The sequence below is a fragment of the Schistocerca piceifrons genome, chromosome 1 (assembly GCF_021461385.2).
Source record: "Schistocerca piceifrons isolate TAMUIC-IGC-003096 chromosome 1, iqSchPice1.1, whole genome shotgun sequence".
NCBI classification, from domain to species: Eukaryota; Metazoa; Arthropoda; class Insecta; order Orthoptera; family Acrididae; genus Schistocerca; species Schistocerca piceifrons.
In genome coordinates, this window is record NC_060138.1 from 497,352,256 (window position 1) to 497,364,684 (window position 12,429).

The 12,429-nt window shown below is 43.6% G+C and overlaps 1 protein-coding gene across 7 annotated transcripts in view; it reads left to right on the forward strand.

Annotated features, from left to right (window-relative positions):
• LOC124796088 (AF4/FMR2 family member lilli-like) overlaps nt 1-12,429 on the forward strand; it is a 482,595-nt gene that overhangs the window by 175,795 nt on the left and 294,371 nt on the right. The window lies entirely within an intron of this gene.

The following is a 12,429-nucleotide window of genomic DNA, read 5'->3' on the forward strand; positions in this document are numbered from 1 at the left end:
GATTTCGTTGGTTTTTAGTATGTGCCAGTGAGATAAGGTGACGACGACAGCGGTTCTTCGGTTCTGTAAAGAAATTTAATGTGAGCTAAGATCCAAATGTTTCGTAATTTTATATGCCACGTATTCAATTAAATAACCAGTTCCTTACACATAGAGAGAATATCGGTTCCAATTTCTGGGGCACAACGCTTAAATTTCCATAAAATTTCACCGTCTAACCTCTCTGGTAAACACGACGAGACAAATATCCTCTAACGGCATATTTAGTCCTCCAAAATAGTCCTACGGTATTCAAATCAACCTTCGGATTTTATGAACGATGCTGCTAAAATGCATCGTGTCAAACGAAACATTGCACCATAACTGAGGTAGCAAAGTACCGAGTGGTTATAATTGCGGTGCAGCTACTTACCAGAGGTCCAGTGTAGGCTGTAATCAGCATATGGCAGCGAAACGTCTGCGTTAATGCGTAACCGATTTACGCTGGAAAAATGAGTCCCAATTTTGGCGACCAGGTGCGATTCTGGCGCTGTGAATGCAAGAAAAAGTCTAGAAAGGCTTCCATATGTAATGAGTTAGGAACGGAACGTTTGCAGAAAAGGTCAAACAAGCGAGAAAGTCATAGGGTTGATTTTATTATTAATCGCCGCTTACACAGTTTGTTCAATATGAGCATCGGAGACGTCGACGAGATGCTGTACAAGGTCAGATTTCCACCTAGTGGGGAACATTCAAACTAAGCGTAAAACAGTTCCGCATTAATGCATCAACATATCTACTAAGTTTCGATGCTCTACGGTGATTACAGCCCACACTGGACATCCGTGAGTAGCTGCACTTTAATTATAACCACGCGGTATATCACTACATATTACAAATTAGTCACCCGCTGCGTTTATCTGTAACTATGCGAAGACTTAATATTCATTACTTAAAGTTGTTCTCTGAATTTTAATCATAACTCTTGGTAGCGGCCCGCAAACAAAATTACCGCTACGCCAGTCATATTGTCCAGCGGTAAGCACTTAGTGCTGCCTGGGTCAATTCGGGCATCGCTACTTGTTCCTAAAATTCTCACGGTAGACGCAGAGCTTATCCACAGTTCCATTTCGAGGGGTTGTTCAGTGATATTTTCTGCGTATTTTAGTATAAAGGGCACGTGGTCTCCAGTGGTTCGTTACAGAGTGATTACATTTTATCTGCTTTCGTTCCCCATTTATCTTAGTATCTGTATCGCACTAAAACTATGTGCGCCATATACGCTGTGTGTACTGTTTGGAAACAAACTTGTTTCATTCACTCCCAGTCTTTGTTGCTGTTGACAACAGTAGTGCCCACTTTACTCTTCGCCCGTAAGCTTCCATTCAATACGGCTCGCTCCTGTATCGAGCTTGTTTTTCCAGCAGTGTTAGTTGTACGTCAACTCTGACACCCAGGACTATGCATTGGTTTACTGGTGAAGAGTTGGCCGACGTGCACCTCGTGTATGGGTTCCCTGAAGATCGGCACAACGACGCTATGTTGCGATGTTCCTGCAGCGACTGCGCCGCATAACGGAACTTCAGTACCTCTGTTTTGTTTTATACTTTTTGATGATTACATATGAGGGTCGTCCACAAAGTAAGTTCCGTTTCTATTTCTATCCTCGGTAGCGCTACGATCGCAGTTCCGAGCATGCGCGGCAGTTACTCCAGCTCGAGGAGAAGACATGTACGCTATTTTCATATCGCTGCGGCCAGCGTGTGCATTGTAGTGCTTCTGTATAATGTCAGCCGTAATTGAAAATGCCGCCGCGTGTGAAATCGGATCTGTGATTCGTTTTCTAAATGCAAAGAAAGTTAAACCAAAGGAAATTCATTGGCAAATCTGCGAGGCTTACGGACAAAAATGCTTTGAGTGATTCAATGGTTAGAAGATGGGTCAGACTGTTCAATGAAGGACGTGATCAAGTGCACGATGAAGAAGGAAGTGGGCGCCCGTCTGTGGTTACTGATGAACTGGTTCACACAACTGAAGAGAAGATTAAGTATAACCGGAAGTTTACACTTAGGGCCCTTGCTATGGAAGTTCCGCAAATCTCACATCACTAATTCATGAAATTGTCACTGAAAACCTGAAATTTCAGAAACTTTGCTCACGTTGGGTACCCAAAATTCTTACTGAACAACACAAAAAAACAACAGATGGGCAGTGCACTTCAGTTTTTGACACGCTACAGTGAAGGAGGCGATGGTTTTCTTTCTCAGATAGTCATGGGGGACGAAACTTGGGTGCCGTACAACACCCCTGAAACAAAACGGCAGTGAGTGGAATGGAGGCACACTTCAGCCCCAACGAAGGTTAAGCCTAAGCAAATCTTGACACCGCGAAAAGTCATGTGCACCGTTTTTTGGGACAGAAAATGCATTTGCTGATTGATTTCTTACCACGAGGCCAAACAATCAATGCACATGGTTGCTGCGAGACCATTAAGAAATTACGCCGCGCAATACAGAACAAGCGCCAAGGATTAGTCAAAAGGTGTTGTTTTTTTCCACGATAATTCCCGACCTCACACAGCGAATGTGACCAAACAACTCGTATAGGAATTTCACTGGGACGCGTTTGATCATCCTCCGTTCAGCCCGGACCTCGCTCCTAGCGACTTTCATCTCTTCTTACACCTAAAAAATCTGTCCTTGGTGGTCAACACTTCAACGATGATGACTGAAAGAACATGTTACCACATGCTTGGAGAGACAGACGGCAACCTTCTATGAAGAAGACATACAAAAACTTGTGCCACGCTATGACAAGTGCCTACAAAACTTCGGAAGCTATGTAGAAAAGTAGTTTAACAGTTGTAGATTTTGGTACAATAAATGTTTTTTCTGTATCTGTACACGTTTGTTTTATATAACCAAACGGAACTTACTTTGTGGGCATACCTCATATTACTGGTTTTTTCGTTCTTGTGGAGATATTTTCACAGATACGAAGGTAACTGTGGAACAAACCGAATGAAACATACTTACATTATTAATCTGTAATGAACCACCAGAGACCGAAGGTCAGTTGCATGAAAATACATACACACTGACGTGACGAAAGTCATGGGATACGGCCTAATATCGTGTCTGACCTACTTTTGCCCGGCGTAGTGCAGTAACTCGACTCAACAAGTCATTGGAAGTCCCCTGAAGAAAAATTGAGCCACGCTGCCTCTACAGCCGTCTATAATTTCGGAAGTGTTGACGGTGCAAGTTTTCTCTCGAACTGATCTCCCAATTACGGCGAATTGTCATCCATAAAAATTTTCGGCGTTTGAGAACATGAAGTCAATGAATAGCTGCAAATGGTCGTCAAGTATCCGAACATATCCAGGACGCAGTCCATTCCTTGTAAACACAGCTCCTACCATTACGGAAGCACCATCAGCTTGCACAGTGCCTTATTGATAACTTAGGTCTGTGGCTTCGGGGGTTCGTGCCACACTCGAACGGTACCATCAGCTCTTACCAACTGAAATCGGGTCTCATTGGACCAGACCACGGTTTTCCAGTTGTCTAGGGCCCAACCGATATGTTCACGAGCCCAGGAGAGGCGCTGCAGCGATGTCGCGCCGTTGGAAGAAGCACTCGCACCGGCCGCCTGCTACCACAGCCCACCGACGCCAGATTACGCCGCACTGCCCTAATGGATACGTTCTGCGGTTATTTCACGTAGTGCTGCTTGTCTGTTAGCACTGACAACTGTATGCGAATGTCGCCTCAATCTGTCTTAAAACTGAAGGTCGTCGGCCACTGTGTTGTACATGGTGAGGGGCAACGCCTGAAATTTGGTATTCTCGGAACCTTCTTCATACTGTGAATCTAGGAATATTGAATTGCCAAACGATTTCCGAAATGGAATGTCCCATGCGTCTAGCTCCAATTATCATCCCGCTTTCAAAGTCTGTTAATTCTCGTCGTGCGGCCATAATCATGCGAGTACAAATGACAGCTCCGCCAATGCACCGTCCTTTTATACCTCGTGTATGCGATGCTACCGCCATCTGTATACTTACATATCGCTATCCCACGAATTTTGTCACCTCAGTGGAAAATATCCCTGGCGAACGTACAAAATTTTGTCTGTGGCGTTTTGGTTCACTATGTATAGGCAGATGTTCAAAAATGGTTCAAATGGCTCTGAGCACTATGGGGCTTAACATCTATGGTCATCAGTCCCCTAGAACTTAGAACTACTTAAACCTAACTAACCTAAGGGCAGCACACAACACCCAGTCATCACGGGGCAGAGAAAACCCCTGACCCCGCCGGGAATCGAACCCGGGGACCCGGGCGCGGGAAGCGAGAACTAGGCGGATGTCCACGGAAACACTATATAGGAAGGATAAATGACTTTGAACGTTTACTTTATTTGTGTGTAAACTTTACGCAGCACAGCTGGCTTCCTCTGTCACTAAATGCATCCAGTGATCGACGAGACAACGACCTTCTCGTCGAGTTCGCTGACACGGTATAAACAGCGCTCGTATAGACTGCAAGGTCTTAAATTAAAACCCAACGCTCTTACTCAAGGGTATTAATACGTAGCACGTGCGAAAAAAAGCTTTCACGCTGTAAGTGGGATGCCCGCGTGACAAGGGCCACTTCAGCGAGCCGGAAAGAGACAGCCGTGCGAGGTCGGGAACGTTCACGCCAAGGTCGGCCGTTAGGCAGCACCCCACGTCTAGCTTGTCGGGTACAACGTCACGTGTGGCGCCTGGCTGCACTTAATGCCTACCAGCGGTCACAACATTCTTATATTTCTTAGAAAATTTCGCTTAATTGAGTCCCAGTAAATATTATCTTTGACCATCTGGCTCTCTCTCTCTCTCTCTCTCTCTCTCTCTCTCTCTGCTTCAGGTATTGATGTCATCAACCATCTGTTTCGTCCAAGATAGAAGTCTACAAACAAAAGACTTATATTTTAAGTAATAAAATTACGAAACGATGGAGACAGTTTGATAGTTGTCTTCTAAGTCTTACACTTTTTTTGTTCGGCGCTAGTTCATTAGTATGCGACCTTGACCAATAACTAGTCTCCAATACATTTTTATTCTTATTATGCATGCCACCATATCTGTGTCTTGCATGCTGTGGGAGATTAAAGCTTCTATACATTATATTACGACTAATGGCGGGCAAGACAGCGACAGAGTTTGATGTATGTCAATGGCGTACCATTATCCATCGCATCCTTTTTTAAGTTATTGATTTTCGGTACGTGTCCATATAGCTATCTCAACAGTGAAATGTCAGTTATGACGATTCGAGCGTAAGGACAACACAATAATCAGTCCCCGAGCGGAGAAAAACCTCCGATCGGGCCGGATTCGAACACAGGTCCCTTCTGTGGGCACTCTGCCACGCTGACCGCGCCTCTACTGAGCATCGGATCCTTCTTCGGAAAGAGGACGACAAAGGAAGGAAGGCACAGAAGAATTCTAATTATCATCTGTCGTCTACCTAATCTGACTCATTGATAATCTCGTTATTGAAAATTGCCGATCTTATTCGTAGCTACGATGTAACTGGAAAACAAATGCTACAACATTTATTCGCTACTTACTTCTTCTATTTGTAAATACCCGTTAGAAACTTCTAGGACTTGGAAATGAGTATATAATATTCTGAATAGGAACCCATGCACGGGAATGTCGTACAACGACGCTACAGAGCGTCAAAGTTACAGACGCTGGCGCCTGTCAGTGAAGATCATTGAATACCACAGAGAAACTGTCCGCAGTGAAATAGCCGGACGAGACGTGAAGAAAACATTTTGGATGTGTCCTGCGACCTCCGGACCCCTTATTGACAGAGACTGCGTAAGTACGCAAGCAGTATCATTTTGCGATATATAGACCCTAGGCTGAACTTTTGATGCCAGGGGAATTTTGCTGCAATTAACCGGAAAAATAGCGTTTTAGAATAAGTTTTGAATTAAAAAGATTTGAAGTTCATTATTTAACCGGCTATACAATTGTATGATTTAATGAATTGATGAACAAAATGATTGAAAAATGAAAAGCTTAGAAATCATTAAAGTACTTAACGAGAATTATTTTCACCACTTTCAGCAGCTATACTTTTTAAAGAAAGAATGAAAAGTTGAGATTCATTTCCATGCAAAATCTGTATTCCAATTTAAAAACGAACGTGTTATACCTGTAAGCAGTTGGTAGCGGATGGCGAACCAGGCAGAGAGAGCAGTTTTTCTGCTAGTGCTCACCAATTGCCAATTGGTAGTGAGTGTGCAAAGATCTTTCCGTGGCAAGTTTCACAAGACACCACCGTTCACAACAGAGCTGTAAAAAAAAAAAAAAAAATCGAGGAGGATGGTTGTTTGTGCGATGTGAAACTTTAGGACTGACCAGGTGTATCGAGACAGACAGCGTATCTTGTGAGGGCCATGATACCGCCAAGTCCTACTAAGTCTATCTATCGAGCTAGAGCAGAATTGAACGTTTCTTAGCCAGCAGTGTGGAAAATCCTTTGTAAACGATTAAGAGCCGTACAAATTGCAGCTCCTGCAAGCAAAACGCCATGATGACAAATTGCACCGTCTGCAACTGTGAATTCATATGCTGAAAAATCTTCAAAATGTCGACTTCGCAAGCAGATTAATCGTCATTGACGGAAAGGTCAACCGACACCACAGACGCATATGGGGGACAGGGAAAGCGCATGAAACTGCGAACTCCATCCAGCATTCCGAGGAAGTTAACGTTTTCTGTGCCGCGGTCAACAAGAGTCTCTGAACCTCTTCTCCGCTGAGAAACTGTCCACGTATCACTATCTCGACTGCCGCAACTGTGGCTCCTGCCATAACTTGAAACTGAGAGCAGGGATTTCATATGTCAACTAGGTGTCGCCCCTCCACATTTCCACAGTTGCGTACAAGATTACCTGAATGAGACGTGGCCACGTCGCTAGTTCCTCCTTGTTTTGGTCGCTAACCTGGCCACCACGGTCGACAGACTCGACGCCTTGCGATTCTTTTATGGAGTCACAACAAGGATAGCGTTTTATGTTCAACCTCTACCACAGAACCTCCAAGACTGGCGACATCGCATAGCTATTCTTACCGGAACGTCTATCACGAGTGGAAATCGTTAAGTAACGCAACACTCTTTTTTGCCCAGTTTCGTTTGAAAAAATGCGGAATTTGCAGTGGGACATTGTGGAATATTCCCGCTTCAGCCCCTGTAGCTTCGTGAAGTTTCGATAGGTGGGGCGCTATACGTAGCCTTCAAAATGGCGTTTGTAACGGACGAGCGATGTCTGTGAGCTTTTCTTCGCAGAAAACCAGAACATCGCAGATATTCGTAGGTACTCACAGAATGTCTGCTCCTGCAGTGTTGGAACGCGTGTCGTTCGAGGTGACCGACGTATCAGAATCAGACATCTCGCTGCACAACTGCTGACATACCAGTTGGAGTGCTCAATGGTGAGTGCCCGCTGTATTCCTCGCCGCCCACCAGAATACCGTAAAGATCGTGGCAGTTTTTTGTCGAACATCGTACCAAGCGGTAGCACATGGGTTCATCAGTTCGAACCGGAAACAAAACGATAATCCATGGAGTGGCGCCGTACCACCCCTCCCCCTAAAAAATTTTTTTTTTAAATTAGTGAGTTAAAAGCCGCATCCTCGGCCGGTAAAGTTATGGGGTTATTCCATTTGATATCCTCTCCGATGGTGCAACGATCAACTCTGAAGTGTGGTTTGCTCCCCCAGGAAACTGAAGAAATGACTTTAGCGTGTCCGACACCGAACTCACGCAAGTATACGCTCCCGAGAGGCGCTCACAAAACTTCATTAGACTGTTCTTCCTCGTCCGCCCTACAGACCGTACCTCCCGACTTCCATCTGTTTGGCCCAAGGAGGCATGCCGTACTCGGGAAACAGTACGTAGATGATGAGGAGGTTATTGACGGAGCAAGACGTTGGCACTGACGTGGACGAGTGGAGTGGTACCATGCAGACAGTGAAGTGGCGCAAGGCCGTCACGTTGGACGGAGATTATGTTGAAAAATAGGGGTTTGTATGCAGAAGAGTGGGGAATAATATGGTGTACTGAAATCATGAATAAAAGCAACCTGACTTCAGAAAAAAAAGTTGCATTGCTTACTGAACGTCCTTCGTATAATATGCTGGGTCAAGTACGGGCAGAATTGGGATAGCGAGTAGATGAGTGCGTTGTGACGAAGGTTGGACACATGGAACATTTATAAACATTGAAAAAGGACTTTGGGGATTTGTCTTTCAAGTATCGAATAATTTGCTACATTATTCTTGGCCATTTACCTGCACCGATATTCAGAAACGTTGCATGGACTTTGTGACTGCCCTGCAGTTTCTTAACAAGTGCGCTGCCTCACTCGGCTCGGTGCCACAGCCGGCGCTCCGAGGCGGAAAAGACAGTGAATGGAGCGTGCAGCGCCACCCGTCGGTGAGTGGAGAAGAGTGATAGGATCTTCAAAGTTGTTTTCGTATAGAAATGCGTAAGAAAAACACAGAAGTATTACGCTTCCAGCTGATTAATTTCTGAAACAAAGCATTGAAACAGATCTAAGGTGGTCAAGCAGGCAGTATCGAAAAGTTCTCTGGAAGAGTGAGACGGTATTTTGAAAACAGCATATCTTTAATCGAGTCACCGTTATTATTCCGGGAATATACCTGAGAACCCGCATTGCTAGCGTCTCGTTTAGACAACTACGTCGCACCCGCATGCGGGTCGCGGGAGGTGAAGCGCGATCCCGCGTGCGCCTAGATGCGAGGACAGGCGCCGCGGCCGACAACGGAAAACTCCCGTGTTCTGCGGTTGGAGGAAGGGCTGGAGGGGGGAATCGCAGGGCCAGCAGCGCTGCCAACGATCCTTAATGGCGTTTATTCATTTGTGAATGTAAGTTTGGAGATATTTCAATTGATAGGTAGAAAAATGTCATCTTTTGTGTTAGAAAATAGTGAGAAAGGCGCCCTCCTGAAGACGGTTAAACAGTATATTAAGAGTACGCCCTTTCTTCTGGACTAAATTATATTCAGTCTCACTGATCGCTTCAAAGCTGTACAAGATCGAATGACAAGTTCAATCTCTTGTGGCTGTATCCTAGTCTGTCCACAGAGAGCCACAATGGAGGGCCAACGACAGTTCTAAATGTGCCGTGTCATACTACATAGTGTAAGGAATGATTGTCTGAATGTAGTTCAAGATGGCAAGGGTGCAAAACAGATTATCGGATTTATGAGTACTTGCCAAAAAAAAAACGGGAAGAACAGCTATTTTATCAGAATAATGTTCTTGTGTACATAACTCGTTACATTCATTTATAACAAAGTACATTGATAAGTCATATCACAGAGTGTAGCTTAGGTACTACATTCTACATGTTTCTCTAGTGTGTTAGTTGCTTTGAAAGCTAAAATGTAGGCTCAGCCACCGCAATGAGAAATTATTTATTTAACGCGTTCCGAAGGTACATGCCTTCATGATCGGAAGAAGTATCTGTGGACAAGAATCTTCACTATATGGAGTACATTTACATCTACACAAAATTCTCATAGCTGTGTTACAAATGTATAAGAGATAAAGACATGAAACCACATAACATTCAATAAAAATTCCTTGATTTCCCTTGTAATCCTGTCATCTTCTTAAATGTAGCCATCAGCATCTATCTTTAAGCAAAAATAAATCAGTATATATGGAGCGAATTCGTTAGTAGTCATCCAGTCTTAGAAGATCATGTGTACTGACGTCCTTGCAGCAGGAAAACACACCCGTTAGGCAACACTTATTCAGCAAATAATACGGAAGACATAGATACCATTCCTTCGCAATTTCTTAAGTCACTGCAGGATGTGGCAACCAAACGATTGTACAAACTGCTTTGTACACCCCTCGAGACTGGATACTTACTATCAGACTTTCAGAAAAAAGTCTTCCACTCAATCCAGAAAATATCAAAGGCAGATAGCTGCGAGAATTATCGCATAATCAGCTGAACACCTCATGTATCCAAGCTGCTGGCAAGAATTATATACTCTAACATTCTGCGTTGTGTCTGTCTGTTCTATATCGTGTCTCGCTACCATTTTCGCGCAACGACGCTCTGAGCGTGTTTTTTAGGGAATTGACTAGTTTGAACCTGGGACCTGTTGCTGGTAAGGAGACGCCAGACCACACATGACATGTAGAGTTCAGAAGAGTTCAGTGAGACTAGCGATGATATAACCAAATACTTAATTATTTCAGCGTCAGCTCCACTGCACTCCCTGTAAAAGAATCTTAATACTAACTAAATCTAGTGGAAGGGGTTCAAGGCTTTCCTATTTTTCGTTAGCTGGTAAAATAACGTCGAAAAAGCAGTTAAGTTTACCATTGGAAATTTTATTCTACTCACAAAACATTGTTTATAAATTGCACTATTGATAAAAGGAAATGTTTTAATACAGGATGGTAAAAACCAACAGCGTTCAACAAAAATGTGAACGAATATTCCCTGAATGGGTTTCCAAGTTCTACAATGGATCGAAGGATGACCTATGCCATATCACATCTATAATCTAGGTTTAAATTAAGTTTCACAGAAGAAAAAACTATCAAAATGGTCTACAGTGGCCCTCAGTTATCTTTAATTACTTATATAACTTGTCGTAAATTACAGTGGCTGATGTGGCTTCTCAATAACTATATAACAGAAAAATCATTGCGTTTCAGATTTTTACTTCTAGTGGCAAATGTGAACACCATGAGCTTTAATTGACGATCGTCACTAGTATTACGCAAAAAGGGGGTGTAACAGATGAGACTTCTGCAGTTCTGAGGGAAGCTTTATGCGCTGTGATGCGGCATCGCGTGCGTTCATTACCTTGTCGGTGTTCGTCAGGGGGCGGCGGGCAGAACAGCTCCGCTCACCTTGCCGTTTCGGAAGCAACTCACTTCTAACTTCTCCTTACTACAATTTACCGAAGTTGGTTAAAAAAAAACTATCTGGCTGTGTTTTCATCTGACCAATCAGGGTCTCAATGTTAACCTTAAGCTCCGCCTACAAAAATTCTGTCTATCCAATGAGAAACGTTATACTTTTCGTGGTGGGACAATGTTTTTAAAGTTTGCAACGTAACAGAGACGCGAAAAAGTCTCACGCTAAAACTTGCAGCTGGTGTGGTCCTTTTAGTGTTATCGTAAGATCTATACTGTTCTTCTGGAGGGCTCTATCTTTTAACATGGGCTGAGGGGTGGTCCTGACGTAACAGAGACGCGAAAAAGTCTCACGCTAAAACTTAGCTGGCGACGTGGGTGTCCGTCCCTTATCGTAGGGCCTTCTCGCTTAACACGGTTCTGCTCTCGGCTTCTGTTCTCGTTTCTCCCCTCGGAACTGCGTCTGTCTCACGGTGGGAACGTATGACATGCATTTAGGCATTCTTGTGTTAGTCTGTGGTATTCCATTTGCTCACTCGTTACTCGTATTACTTTGGTTAATTTAATGTCACGATTTATTCGGAGCTATGTGACATACTACTGGATTTGCTTGTCATGTCAGGGTTTTCATGGAAGGTGTTGGATCTACCTGACACCTTACAATACATACCAATGGAAAAGCATAGTGATGGTCTGCTAGATGACGATCAGTTTGGCTTTAGGAAAAAGTAAAGACCCCAGAGGAGCAGTTCTGATGTTCCGCTTGAAAATGGAGGCAAGATTTAAGAAAAATTTGGCCGGTTCATAGGACTTATCGACGTAGAAAAGAGTGTTCGAGAATGTAAAACGGTACATGTTTTATCAGGAAAATAGTGTAGGCTATACGGCAAGAAGGGGCAATATAAATTCTGCACTAGAACTTATATGCGAAGAAAAGAATGGAAGATAAATAATGAAGTGCTCCTATTAGAAAGGGTGTACGACAGGGATGTAGTACTGCTCAATCTGTGCGTGGAAGAAGTAGTGTCTAAAATAAAAGGAAGGTTCAACAGTGAGATTACAACTGAGGGAAAAACAATATCAGTGATAAAATTCACCGATGGCATTGCTATCTTCTGTAAAGTTGAAGAAGTGTTGTAGCATCTCTTCAAGGGAATGAACAGTCTAATGAGTACAGAATACGGACTGAGAGTAAACCAAAGAAATAAGAAAGTAATTAGAAGTAGCAGAAATGAGAACAGCGAGAAGCTTAACATGAAAACTGGTGATCACGAAGGAGACGAAATTAAGCAAACTGCTATCTTGGGAGCAAAATAACCCATGACGGACGAAGTAAGGACGACATTAAAGTAGACAAGCGCAAGCTAAGATTACATTCCTAACCAAAAGAAGTCTACTGGTTTCAGACATAGACCTTTATGTGACGAGGACATTTCTGAGGATCTACGTTTGGGGCACAGCATTTTACGGTAATGAATCAT